Raw genomic sequence first — 12248 nt, forward strand, 5'->3', positions numbered from 1 at the left:
CTGCAACAATATCTCCTATTTCAAGTATTCTTCTAGAACCTTGTCACTTCCCCATCCAGAGGTGGATTCCCTGTCTCCTCCCTTTGAAACTGGATGGAACTTTGTGACTGTCTCAAACAGTAGAGCTGAAGGGATGATATGTTATTTCCAAAGGTAGGTCATAAAAATGTCACGCACATTTGCTTCTCTCCTTTAGACCCTTGCTGTTGGAATCCAACCACTGTGCTGTGGGGAAACTCAAGCAATTTGTAGAAATGCCCACAGGGAGAGGAAGCATGGGCCTCAGCTCACAGTGGGAGCCGAGCTCCCAGGTGACAGCCAGTGCTAACTAGCCATGTGAATGAACCATCCTGGAAATCAATCTTCCAGCCCCTAGTTGAGTCTACCAAGCCAATGCCATGTGGATCAGAGATGAGCTGCCCTTGCTGAGCTCTGCTCAAATTGTAGCTTTGTGAGGAAGATAAATGATTGTGATTGTTTTAAGCCACTAAGATTTAGGATAATCTACTATGCAGCAGTATGTAACGGGAACATCCAGTACAGTATCTGTGACATCACAGGCATTTGACAAGCATTTGTAAACTGAGTGAAGATCCTAGTTTCCTTATACAGCTACTTTCTGGGCGCATTAGTACACGTGTCCTTCTTTAAACAAATCTTGAACTCATCTGACTCAAGATTTGTGTTCAAGCTGTTCCTTCTGCTATGAATCGCCTCCCTACTTTCCTTATACATTTACCTGCTCAAGTCTTATGCTTCTGAAAAAATGCCGTTGAAACTTCCTTTCCTCCCTTCCTTGCATCCTTTTAATAACTATGTCGTGAATGTCTACTATAAGCCCAGGATTATCATATGGAGCAATATAGGCAAAATCCCCATCCTCTTGGAGTTTTACATTTCAGTGGGGATCCAGTCAACAAAGAAATATGTCATTAAAAATTATAGAGTGTAGGGCTTCCCTGGTGGCGCAGTGGTTGAGAGTCCGCCTGCCGATGCAGGGGACACGGGTTTGTGTCCCGGGCCAGGAAGATCCCACATGCCGCGGAGCGGCTGGGCCCGTGAGCTATGGCCGCTGAGCCTGCGCATCTGGAGCCTGTGCTCCACAACGTGAGAGGCCACAGCAGTGAGGCCCGCGTACCGCAAAAAAAAAAAAAATTATAGAGTGTGATTAGCACCTTAAAGGAATTAAACAGTGTGCAGTAATAGAAAAAAACGGGGCGGGTGGGAGGGGCAGGAGGAATGGGGTCCGACTTTAGATGAAGTGTCTCGGGAAGATCTCTTTAAGGAGGTGATATCTGAGATCTGAACAATAAGGAGGAAGAAGTCTGGAGGAAAAGACCACGGCATCCTAGGCAGAGAAAACAGCAAGTGCGAAGCCATGAGATGGGATCAAAAATGTTTTCTGTTGGATAAAATAAAGGAGGCATTTACAGCTGCAGGATAATGAGTGGAGAGAAGACACTGACTAGATGAAGTGGGAAAACTAAGCAGACGCCAGGTCATGTATACGTAGAGTCACGGAAAGGAATTTAGATTTAATTCTAAATACAAATGATATTTACTGGAGGACTTTAAAGTGGGGGAGTGCCGCAGTCGGATTTGCATTTTGAGCTTACCCTTGCTGTTGTGCGGAGAATGGATTTTAGGTTGGCAGGAAGGAGTGCAGGGAGATCAGTAGGGAACCAAACTGAATGTGAGATGGTGGTACTTTGGGTTAGGGTGGTAGCAGTAGCTAGATAGATAAAGATAATGCATTGGGATAAAATTCATGGCTATCACTTATAGGACTTGTTGGGGACTCAGGTACAAGGGCTGAAAGGAAAAGAGGATTCCCGGCTTTGGTAAAGCGTTTGTACTGTATTGTAAAGCAGTAAGGAGCCATGGGAGGATTAGCAGGGCAGTGTATGCCCCACTTTCTTTCTTCAGGAAGCCTCTCTAGATGCCTCCTGATAGAACTAATCTCTCTCTCTTCTGGGTATTTATTCATAGTTTTGATTCTCACAGGGAATGTAGCATAAGATATGGATTAAAAGCATAAGGAATTTTGGGGGCTGAATTGATGTGAGTTGACCTGGGTTCCACCACTACTTTATGTGAGGTGTAAGACTTGGAGAAGCCCATTCATCTCTGTGGCCTCAACTTCTCCAAATGTGGGTAGCATCTATGTTACAGGCTTGTTGGGTTCATGAAATGAAACCCTGGAGGAGAAAGATATACTTCAGAAAGGATAGGGAGAGGACCTAGCTTTACATTAACTTTAAATTCACTTCATAACTAGCTCTATCTAACATTTATGGAGCACCTACCCTGTGCCTGATACTAAGTGTTTTACTCTTCATAACAATCTTGTGATTTAGCTACTTTTGTCATCTTCCTTTACAAACGGGCACAAAGAGCTTAAAAATGTACCCAAGTTCCTGCTGTAACACTTAACTTGTATAGATTTGTCTTTCTATATCCCTATTTCTCCCCATTTCTCTCAGATAACAGGGAGTGTGTGTGTCTTGCTCACAACTTTCTTCCTCATCTCTGACACATGGCAGAAAGTAACTTCATGTATGCTGAGTGAGTGAACTTTCAGGCATTGACTCACATGTCAAAGTTGACAAGACAGAGGTCAGAATTATGGGGTGCTGGCTTTACTTGAGTGGGTGCACCCAGCTGAGCTGGGGAGAGTCCTGAGCCAGACTAGCTTGGAAAGCTGGTCAGATCCATGATGAGATCAGATCCCCACGTGGTCAGATCAGATCCCCCCTGCTGCCTCGTCTGCAGTACAATGATAATGTGGCTAATTTACTTGTGCTGTTTGGTTTCAGAAGTGTAGCAATGGCACAATACGACCTTTATTAACAAGACTACAGAGGGAATGGCGTATTCTGATTACTCAGGCAGAGATGAAAGCTCCTTTGTTTAAACGCTTTTGGAAAATCTCTATAAGATGTAGTGGCCTCGGTTTCACCTTGGGAAGGACTGTGGAGTGAACATGATTTGTGTCTTGAAGTTGAAAAGCTGCTGATCCTCCTGTCTTACAGTGGTCTCCGTGCTTTATTCTAAATATGATTATTTTGGAGAGGAGAAGGTGGGAGGAGATTGGACTAAACAAATTCTTAGATGAGGCACTACCTTGAGATGCTCAGTTTAAAATAACATAATGATATGGGCTTATGTTCCTTCAGAATTGACACTGTCCCTTAAAAAAATAGAGTGATGGAAAAAGGGGAAATTTATGAAAGATTCTGTTCCAAATCTTTGAGTCTTCCTGTAAATATCAGCTTAATTTCTTCCATAAGAAGACTGTAAAATGATGTTTACTTCTCAGAACTGGGCTTGCTCTGTGTGGTTTAGTATATGTAACATTTTCCCCCTGGTCTGCAGAGTATAAAAGAAGACAAAGGGGGTAGTCACAGATGAGGGAAGAGTCGAGAAGGGACTGTTTTATATCCTTTAAAGGGAGTCTTGAGTGGATTTACTAGGAGAGCAAAGTGCCCTACGATAGAAGGGGACATGATGTGATTTTCGCAGGCACTGAGAAGGTCCTTCTGCCAAAAATAGACCCACCTGCTTGTGGATGTCTGGCATTCCTTTGACTGGGGACAATGCCAGAAAGGCCAGCTGTTCCCTCAGATACTCCTCCCACAGGCTGGCTGAGACCTGAAATTCCAGCCTTGAACTTAAGGCTAAATTTTCCTCCACAATCTACCCTAAAGCATGTGCTTCTCACTTCCTCCCCATCCTTCTCACTCTAAAACAAAGGTGTTAATATCTTTGTACACTGAAGTATGAATTATATAGACTTGTGCAAAGAACAGAAATTATGGAAGTGGGAGAATCCTTGGTTCCCTCCTCCCCACTTAACTCTGTGACTTTTGGTCAAGTCCTTAACTACTTATGCAGTAGTTTCTTTTTCTATAAAATAAGACTAAGCCAAACCAACTGGACTCTTGGGAGGGCAAAATAAGACAAATGTAGAGAACCAATTAGCAAAAGGCTAGAAAAAACCCAAATGTCTATCAAAGGGAGGCTAATTAAATAAACTTTGGAGCATCCACACAATGCCATATTATGTAGCTGTGAAAAGGAATCAGGAAGACCTCTATGTCGTAATATAGAGTGATGGCCGAGACATATTGTTAAGTAACAGAAACAAAATGCCTCACAGTGTTTCCACAATGCTATAGTTTAGATAAGAAAGGAGGAGACATAGTAAATACATACTTATTTATAATTTCAGTAGCTGGATAAACCAAAAATTAATTAAAAATGGGATGGAGGGAACAAGGAATTAGAGGAGAGGGGACATAGATTTCTCTATGAAATTTATTTTGTTTTTTTGACTTTGGAATCATGTAAATATTTTACATAATTAAAAACAAAGTTAAATCAAAGAGAAAAGCAACCGAAACACAACAAGCCCTAAAACTTTAAAATAAACTGGAAAAAAGTGAACTTAACTTTATATCAATTCTGTGGCATAACCATTTCAAGAATTATTTCAACTGATTTTAAAAGACATATTTCGATTTTACATTCCTAGGGAGATATGTCCTAGGGACAAAAAATAGTATAAAGATCTCTTACATAAATGAACTTTTCTACGAAACAGATACAGACTCACAGACATAGAGAACAGACTTGTGGTTGCCAAGGCGGAGGGGAGGTGAGGGAGGGATGGATTGGGAGTTTGGGGTTAGTAGATGCGAACTATTATATATATAATGGATAAACAACAAGGTCCTACTGTATAGCACAGGGAACTATATTCAATATCTTGTGATAAACCATAGTGGAAAAGAATATGGAAGAATGTATATGTATATATAACTGATCACTTTGCTGTACAGTAGAAATTAACACAACATTGTAAAGCAACTATACTTCAATAAAATAAATTTAAAAAAAGATCTTTTAGATTGATTTCTTTCAGCTAGTTGTTAGTGGTACTATTCACATTATTATTTTAAATACCATTATATAGAGAGCAAGATAAGGCAACTAAGAAATTAAGTTAATATCCTTAGGAGATAAGGTTTTCAGAGTAAAAAAAGACAAACTTAAAATAAAAGAATTGAAGTAAAAATTCTGTAATCTTTGATTTGAATTAGAAACATCAGTATTTATGATTTATTTTTCTCTTCCTAAAAACTACAAATTTCCTAGTCCTGTCCACTGAAAAGGCCTAGAAGCATGACCAACTCAGTTTAAATGATCACTCTGGGTACCCAGAATGTAAAATCTAAGTACCACTTCCATCTTAAAGGGAACAGGGATCCTTAGAAAAATGCCTAATTTTACTTCTGGGGAAGAAAGTGTTTGCGATGAATTAGGGGCATATTATTATGCCCCAGAGCAAGTTTATATGAGCCAACTTGAAGGATTTCCCACTGGCCAAATTTGGGAAGAATGTAAAAACAAATAATGATTACAACACTTTGAAACTCATCAAGTATGTAAAATCAACAAGTTAGTTTGGAGGTTGCGTGGGCACCAGCTCACTATTCTGAAAATAGACGAATAGATGGTAAGAAAGAAGCGTCTACCCCGCCTCTTTTGTTTCAGGTAATTCAACAATTGTTGAGAGAACATTCTTTATTGGATAATTCTAGCTAATAAATGCAGGAGGAATGATAGGATTAAAAAATCTCCATTCTTGGTGGAAATCATTCTGCAACGTACAAATGTATCAACTCAACAGGCATCCACCTTAAACTTACAGAATGTTATATGTCAATTAAATCTCTATAAAGCTGGAAAAAAAAAAAAAAAAAAAAAAACCTCCGTTCTGATGACTCCATTCCAGTCATCAATGTCTGCCAAAACCATTAAGCAAAGACCTATGAGAAACTTTACGATGGAAGTGGCCATGTGATGCTCAAAACAAAACAAATAGCAGGCAGTTTTAATACTACAACAGACAAGGTTGTAGCGCAGAAATGGCTGTCTCAACTGTAAACACAGACGTGAGCTGCCCAATCATCGTGGGCGGAACTGGATGGAGAACCACCTATCGGAGGAGAGGGGCAGGTGCCTGCGCTGAATTCAGAGCCCTCAGCGGCTGGTGTTATCTCCTCTCACTTTGCCACGTCTTGCCCTGGAGGGGGAAAGACTCTTGGTCTTGGACCCTACATTTCTTTTTCCTTGTTTTTTAAAGTCTTTATTGAATTTGTTACAATATTGCTTCTGTTTTATGTTTCGGTTTTTTGGCCGGGAGGCGTGTGGGATCTTAGCTCCGCGGACCAGGGATCCAACCCATAACCCCTGCTGATAACATGCTGTCCTCGGGAGTATCAGGTGGGTTGATGGAATTCAAGTGCTTAGCACATCCAATGCCTGGAGAGCTTTCCCAAGGCCAGAGACAACTTGTGGATCTCTTCATTCAGAGAGAATAGGAGCCAGGAGTTGTGTCCTTGCTTCTACAAAGGCTTTATGTGCATACTCCTTTCTCTCTCAGAGGCACGATTGTGATTGGTCAATTAGAGCAGAACGCTGGCTAAGAGAACTCAGCCCAAATCAGTGACAGCAGTTACCGATTTTGATCTTTCGGATAAATCACGTTTTCTCGTTTTACACTGGCTGTTTTTCTTCTTCAAGCGGGCCTTATTTTATTTCGTTCCAGCTTTACTTTTGAAAATGTCTCCCTTCTCCTCCTGTAACATCGTCCTGGTTCCACTCAAAGGGAGCAAACTTAAGTCTGGTTAAGTCTATACATGTCCAAATGTTACTTAGGTAACATTTCACCAAATGTATCCTTGAGTTACCTAAAATCATTACTTACCTAATCTTAAATCAGATGCATGATCTACTGCAAGGCCATATTTGCTACAGTACTTTCTTTATACCTCCAGTATCACTTGAATAGCCAAAGGCCTGTGATACAGCAATGGAAGAACACTTTGACAGCATTCTGTTCTTCAGGGGATATTGTTCTATTGTCCTTTGGAATCCTCACATACTGAATACCCAGGGGCATTTTTTTTCCATATGGGCTATCAGATGGGGAACAATGGAGAAAAATGAAAATTGAAGCCTATTAAAAGACTATTTCGTGTGACTCACCTTCCACGCTTTACTTTCCCAAGTGTGGATCCGGCTCTGCCTTAAAAAAAAAAAAAAAAAAAATCAATCCCAGCCTGGACTACGCAGTTATTTGCCAACTGCTGCCATCTAGTGGTAATGTCTAGTAATGCAGGATGAAGTAAAGACCTGGGGTGATTTTCTGTTCCCTGGAATACAGGTAGACTTAGACTTACAGATTATATGATGTCATTTAAAGGGTGATAGGAAAGCTGCAAACTCCGTAAACACCATTTGTACCTACTGATTGGTGCTAGGTAGATCAACATTGGGCCTTGATTTTCTAGCTCTTCATTTCGAGCCCACTATCTTTGGGAAGAATAACCCTGTGTCAATGGGATGCTAACATATCGCCTAGGGGCTCATATCAGCTGAAGACAGTAAGTTTCCTTCATGGCAGGTGCTAGAGTAGGGTCAATACGCACCAATTCCTGAGGAAACAACCTCAACAGTCCCACATGTCACCAATATATTTTTCCTCTCTCTACTTCAGACAAATAATGTCACCTGCTATAGCAGTAAACAAAGGATGTCATGACCATGAAGACATCAGCCCCTGAAGCTGCCCTGACTGCACTACATGGGCACCTACTATGTGCTAAAGACTTTGTGTATATCATCTCTAATCCTCAAAACAATTTTTATTCCACTTTAGTATGAAGACTCCAAAAACTCCGATTAAATGCATTGACTACAAACACAGTGTGTTATGTTGTATAGCTTTTATTTAACTTAGTTATGTTGATTTTACTAAAGAAGCCTGTCAGTTTCCTGCACATAATGTCATTAATTGGGGGAAGGGGATCCAATTGCTTCCCCCCACCCAACTTACCCAACTTTTTTCTTTTACTGAAGTCTAGTTCATTTACAATGTTGTGTTAGCTTAAGGTGTACAGCAAAGTGATTCAGTTATACATATGTATATATATCTATTATTTTTCAGATTCTAAAAAATATGGAACACTTCATGAACGTGCGTGTCATCTTTGCTCAGGGGCCATGCTAATCTTCTCTGTACTGTTCCAATTTCAGTATATGTGCTGCCAAAGCGAGCCTCCAATATATGTTCTTTCAATTAAACCTATCCCTTCTAAAAGAAACTCAAATACTATTTCCTCTCAGCTTAATGCTGATGTCTGGGTAGATCAGCTATTTTCTTCAGATGATACTCTGTGTCTTTTGTGGGGATCTTGCCCACTTTCCATGGGGAAAAAAGTGAAAGCTTGGCTCCTTTTTGAGTCCAGAGTGGGATAAGTACCTTAGTTTAGACTAGTATAAGACATAAATTAATATATTACATATATTCTTGCCATAACCAAAGATTTCCAGTTTTCTCCTGGCTGAAATTCTTTAAAGTTAAATCCTTTTAAAGTGAAATCCTTCAGTTCCCCTTTGAGATGTGACTTCTACTGCAAATGTCCTTGAGAAAGGGAATACGTTGTCATAGCTGTAGTGTCAATTTTGTTTAAATCTAAAAACTAACAGCTCTTTATTTGACAAAAGGTTTGATTTTGGGTTGATCAATGGGGCAAAATGCTAGACATGGGGATGAACTAGATTTCCCATTATTTGGTCATATTAATCATGGCCATTTTTGTTCCCTGGAAGCTATTTGTTTCCTTATTATGCAAAATTCTGCAACCCTTTCCTCCAAACCTTAAAATCACACATGTTGTCTGACATTGGTTTTTGTTCCCCTCTCAAATGTCAGGGACAGTCTGAGATATAGTGTTTGAACGTCAAAGTGTTGGTTTTAGACATTATGGTGGTGTGTAACACGAAGGTCAAATACATTCAGTCTCATGTCAACTCTGTTTAGTTGCTAGTGGTTGCCCCAGTTGCAGGATTGAGGAGGATTCTGAAGCTGTGTCTGGGCTCAGCACTAAAGACCGATAAGTGATACCTGTCACAGAGGCTGCAACCATGGAGGTGTGGCACAATTTCAACCCTGTTTCTGAGGATCGGAGGGCAAAGTATTCGAAACCAGAAATGATCAGGAAAATCAGGGCCATAGAAGTGTTAAGTCTTTTCTTGAAAATCAATTGTTCTGTGGTTGGTGAATAGAACTGTGGAGATACAGAGAGATAGGGAAGCAAATGATTATTATGTGAAGGCTGGTGGGCTGATGACAAGACTTAGGAACTCATTGCTTTCCCCATAGAGGGCTCTAGACTTTGTAGGCCTGGTAATGGTGGAAGTGGTAGCATTAGAGATGGTGGTGATATGGAAGGTGAGTAGAGAAGGAGCTCTGATCATCTCTGTTCTTCAGTTTCAGAAATTTCTCTGATACTGACTGAAGGACACCAAGGAAGGCCAACCATGGAACTAAAATATCAGACACATTGAAGGTTTTCTGTTTTTTGTTTGTTTTTTGCCTCAGAAGTCCATACTACGAGAACTGATTGATATTTTGATTACTGATTAGTTTTGAGTGTTGATATTTTTGGCTCCAAATCATATTTTGTACAGAAAATTCTAAAGCTATCAAAACATCTTTTGCCCTATGTCATGTCTCTAAAAGCGTGAGCTGAGATTAAACTTTTGTCATAAGGGAGGAAGCTATTTATTTATTTATTTAAAGTAGGTGTTTCTAAGTTATGGAAGTGCAAAAACAGTAATAAAATTTTATTTGGGGTCACATGACATTTTTCTACACCCTTAACCTTCAACCACTTGAATTGCTTAAATATAAATTTCTTTGGCAAATAATAAGACCATAATGTTCCAATTATTGTTAGTGCTTTACAAATAAACCATATAAATGCCTGACATTTCCAATTTCGAAAAATGCCTGAAGATGGCTGAATATATGGTCTATAAGCTCATCTACTGGGAACTACACTGAGTAGGTCCTCATTGGTTATCTATTTTATATATAGTAGTGTGTACATGCTAATCCCAAACTCCTAATTTATCCCTCCCCCCACTTTTGTATATGAGCCATGTGCCTGGCACTGTGCAAAGCACTTTATATGCATATAACCTTTGCAACATTTTATCCCCATTTGATCTTCCAAGAGTATAACAAAGAAAGCATTTTAATTCTCATTTTGTAGTTGAAGAAATGCAAGCTTGGAGAGATCAAGTAACAGAGTTGGTAAATGATAAGCTGGGGTTCTAGCTCAAGTGTTTCTGACTCCAGAGCCTGAGCACCTCTGTCTCTTAGTCCCCTTTGGGTCTGTTTTCCCCCTAAAGCCACATGACTCACTCCCTCACTTCATGTCTCTGCTCATTTTCATTCTATCCCTCCCAGATAAAACAGTAATGCCCTCTCTCACCCCCATGCTTCCTATCTGCCACATCCTGCTTTGGTTAGCATTGTAGTACCCAATCCCAATTGGCACTTTATATTTACTTGTTTATTTCTGGATTGTTTATCTTCCATTAAAACAGAAGCTTCATCGGTCAGGAGCTGCTGTATCTCTCACCCACAGACTGCTATTTGGGGCACATCATGTATGTTCAATAAATACTCTTTGTTGAATGAATAAATGAATTAATTGAGGTAAATGAAACAGAAGTAAGCCACGGGAAACTTAATATTAAGAAAACTTTACTTACAAATGTCATTATTTTTAGGTTTATTCTGAATGTTTTCAGGTGTATCTCATCTTTGTAATGTTTGGAATGTTCTATGAGCCATTGTTTCCCCTCGGAAGAATTGGGAAACCTCAGTCCATACATTGGGCTTTTTCCGCTATTTAATTTCACTTGGTTCGTTGCAAATGTACCAAGAAAGTGAAGTTACTGTTTGCAGTTACTGTACAGTTGAGAGAGAGGAGTAAGGCGTCAGAAGCCATCAGCTGCACTATCCTTTTACGCCACAAGATGGCGCTCCTATCATACAGACATTAGCTTGTATTTCCCGCTCCCCACCCCCGCCAGCTTGTTTCGCTCACCCTGCCTGGTTTTTCTTTCTTTGTAATTTGTTTGTGTTTGTCTCTGCCTCTGCCTTTTCCTTGAAATTTTTGTTCTCCGTTTCTATTTCTCTTCTACCCTCTTTCTTTCCCTTCTATTTAGACCTTTATTTATTACCTGGGCAGTTTATTATATAAATCTCTTTATTGTTTAACATAAAAGGTGACTTTTATGTTTCTTGATCTTATCTTTAAAACCCACTGGATGCACCATAATATAGATTATATATTTATTCCTCTAAGGAAAACCAATACCAATACCTAATTAAGTTGCTTCTGAAGTCACTCATGTGACCGTTGACTGTTTTTTTTTTTTTTTTTTTTCCTTTGTTAGGTCAATTTTGTAAGTTTTTAAAGGAGTGTTAAGGCTTAAAAGTTATGAGGTCATTTGTCTCAAGTTCATACAGCTTCCAGGAAGAACCCGCTGACCTGAAGTCTACCCCACACTCCCTCTGCCTCACAGATGTCCTGCTCTTTGATTCCTTTAATCAATCCTAATATTCAAGGGAGAAGTTTAAAAAGTAGATTAATGAAAAAGACAGACGGAGATGATTACTGACAACTGAGACAAAACCAAAACATGTAGGTCAGCTGCTGTGATATGCTCCACTTTGGTACTGTAATGTCCATCCACTGTTTGTTTTTTGTTTGTTTCTCTTTTCCAGCATCCCTTCCTTTGGGGAAATGTCCTTTACCACTTTTACCTAATTATGGTAGGACCATCAGGACCCTCAATCCTGGGGCTTGGTCTCCTTCAATTTGAGAATGTGTAAGGGACTCAGACTGACTAATCAGACAAAACTTTTCTGTGGGGGCTCTATGCCTCTTAAAATACTTTGTGTGTCTGTGGGGGGCATTAATATTAGTGTGATTGGGGTTTGTAAACACTTAGTTCCACAAGTAACTGTTTTCCTGATTGAATTAATTGAATACAAAGAGGAAATAACATTTTTTTCTGCTTACTGCTGCCTTCTGTGATGTGTCAGATCTTTCTTCCCTGTCCCTTGATAACAGCTTGGAAAAAATTCCCATAGCTGCCAAGTCACTTTAACAGAAAGAAACAGTCTTATTTCAGGTGTTAAAAAATATAGTCTGGTCCAAGTCAAGATTCAATCTTATATCCTAATCAGAGTTGTTTCCCTTTTCCCTCCATCAAGCTCAGACTTGCTCTGTGGTCCACTGTCATATGACGGGTAGAAGCACCCCACCCTCGACTTTGCTGCCTATCAGGCTCTCTTCTTTCTTCTCCAGTTGTTGGGT

General features: G+C 39.8%; 1 non-coding gene across 1 annotated transcript; it reads right to left on the reverse strand.

Moving 5' to 3' along the window:
- Nucleotides 1–8020: 8020 nt before the first annotated feature.
- On the reverse strand, nt 8021–8123 carry LOC132501108 (U6 spliceosomal RNA). Its single transcript, XR_009534148.1, has one exon. It is a non-coding gene; the product is annotated as a U6 spliceosomal RNA (small nuclear RNA).
- Nucleotides 8124–12248: the final 4125 nt, after the last annotated feature.

This window comes from Mesoplodon densirostris, chromosome 13 (assembly GCF_025265405.1).
Source record: "Mesoplodon densirostris isolate mMesDen1 chromosome 13, mMesDen1 primary haplotype, whole genome shotgun sequence".
Lineage (NCBI taxonomy): Eukaryota > Metazoa > Chordata > Mammalia > Artiodactyla > Ziphiidae > Mesoplodon > Mesoplodon densirostris.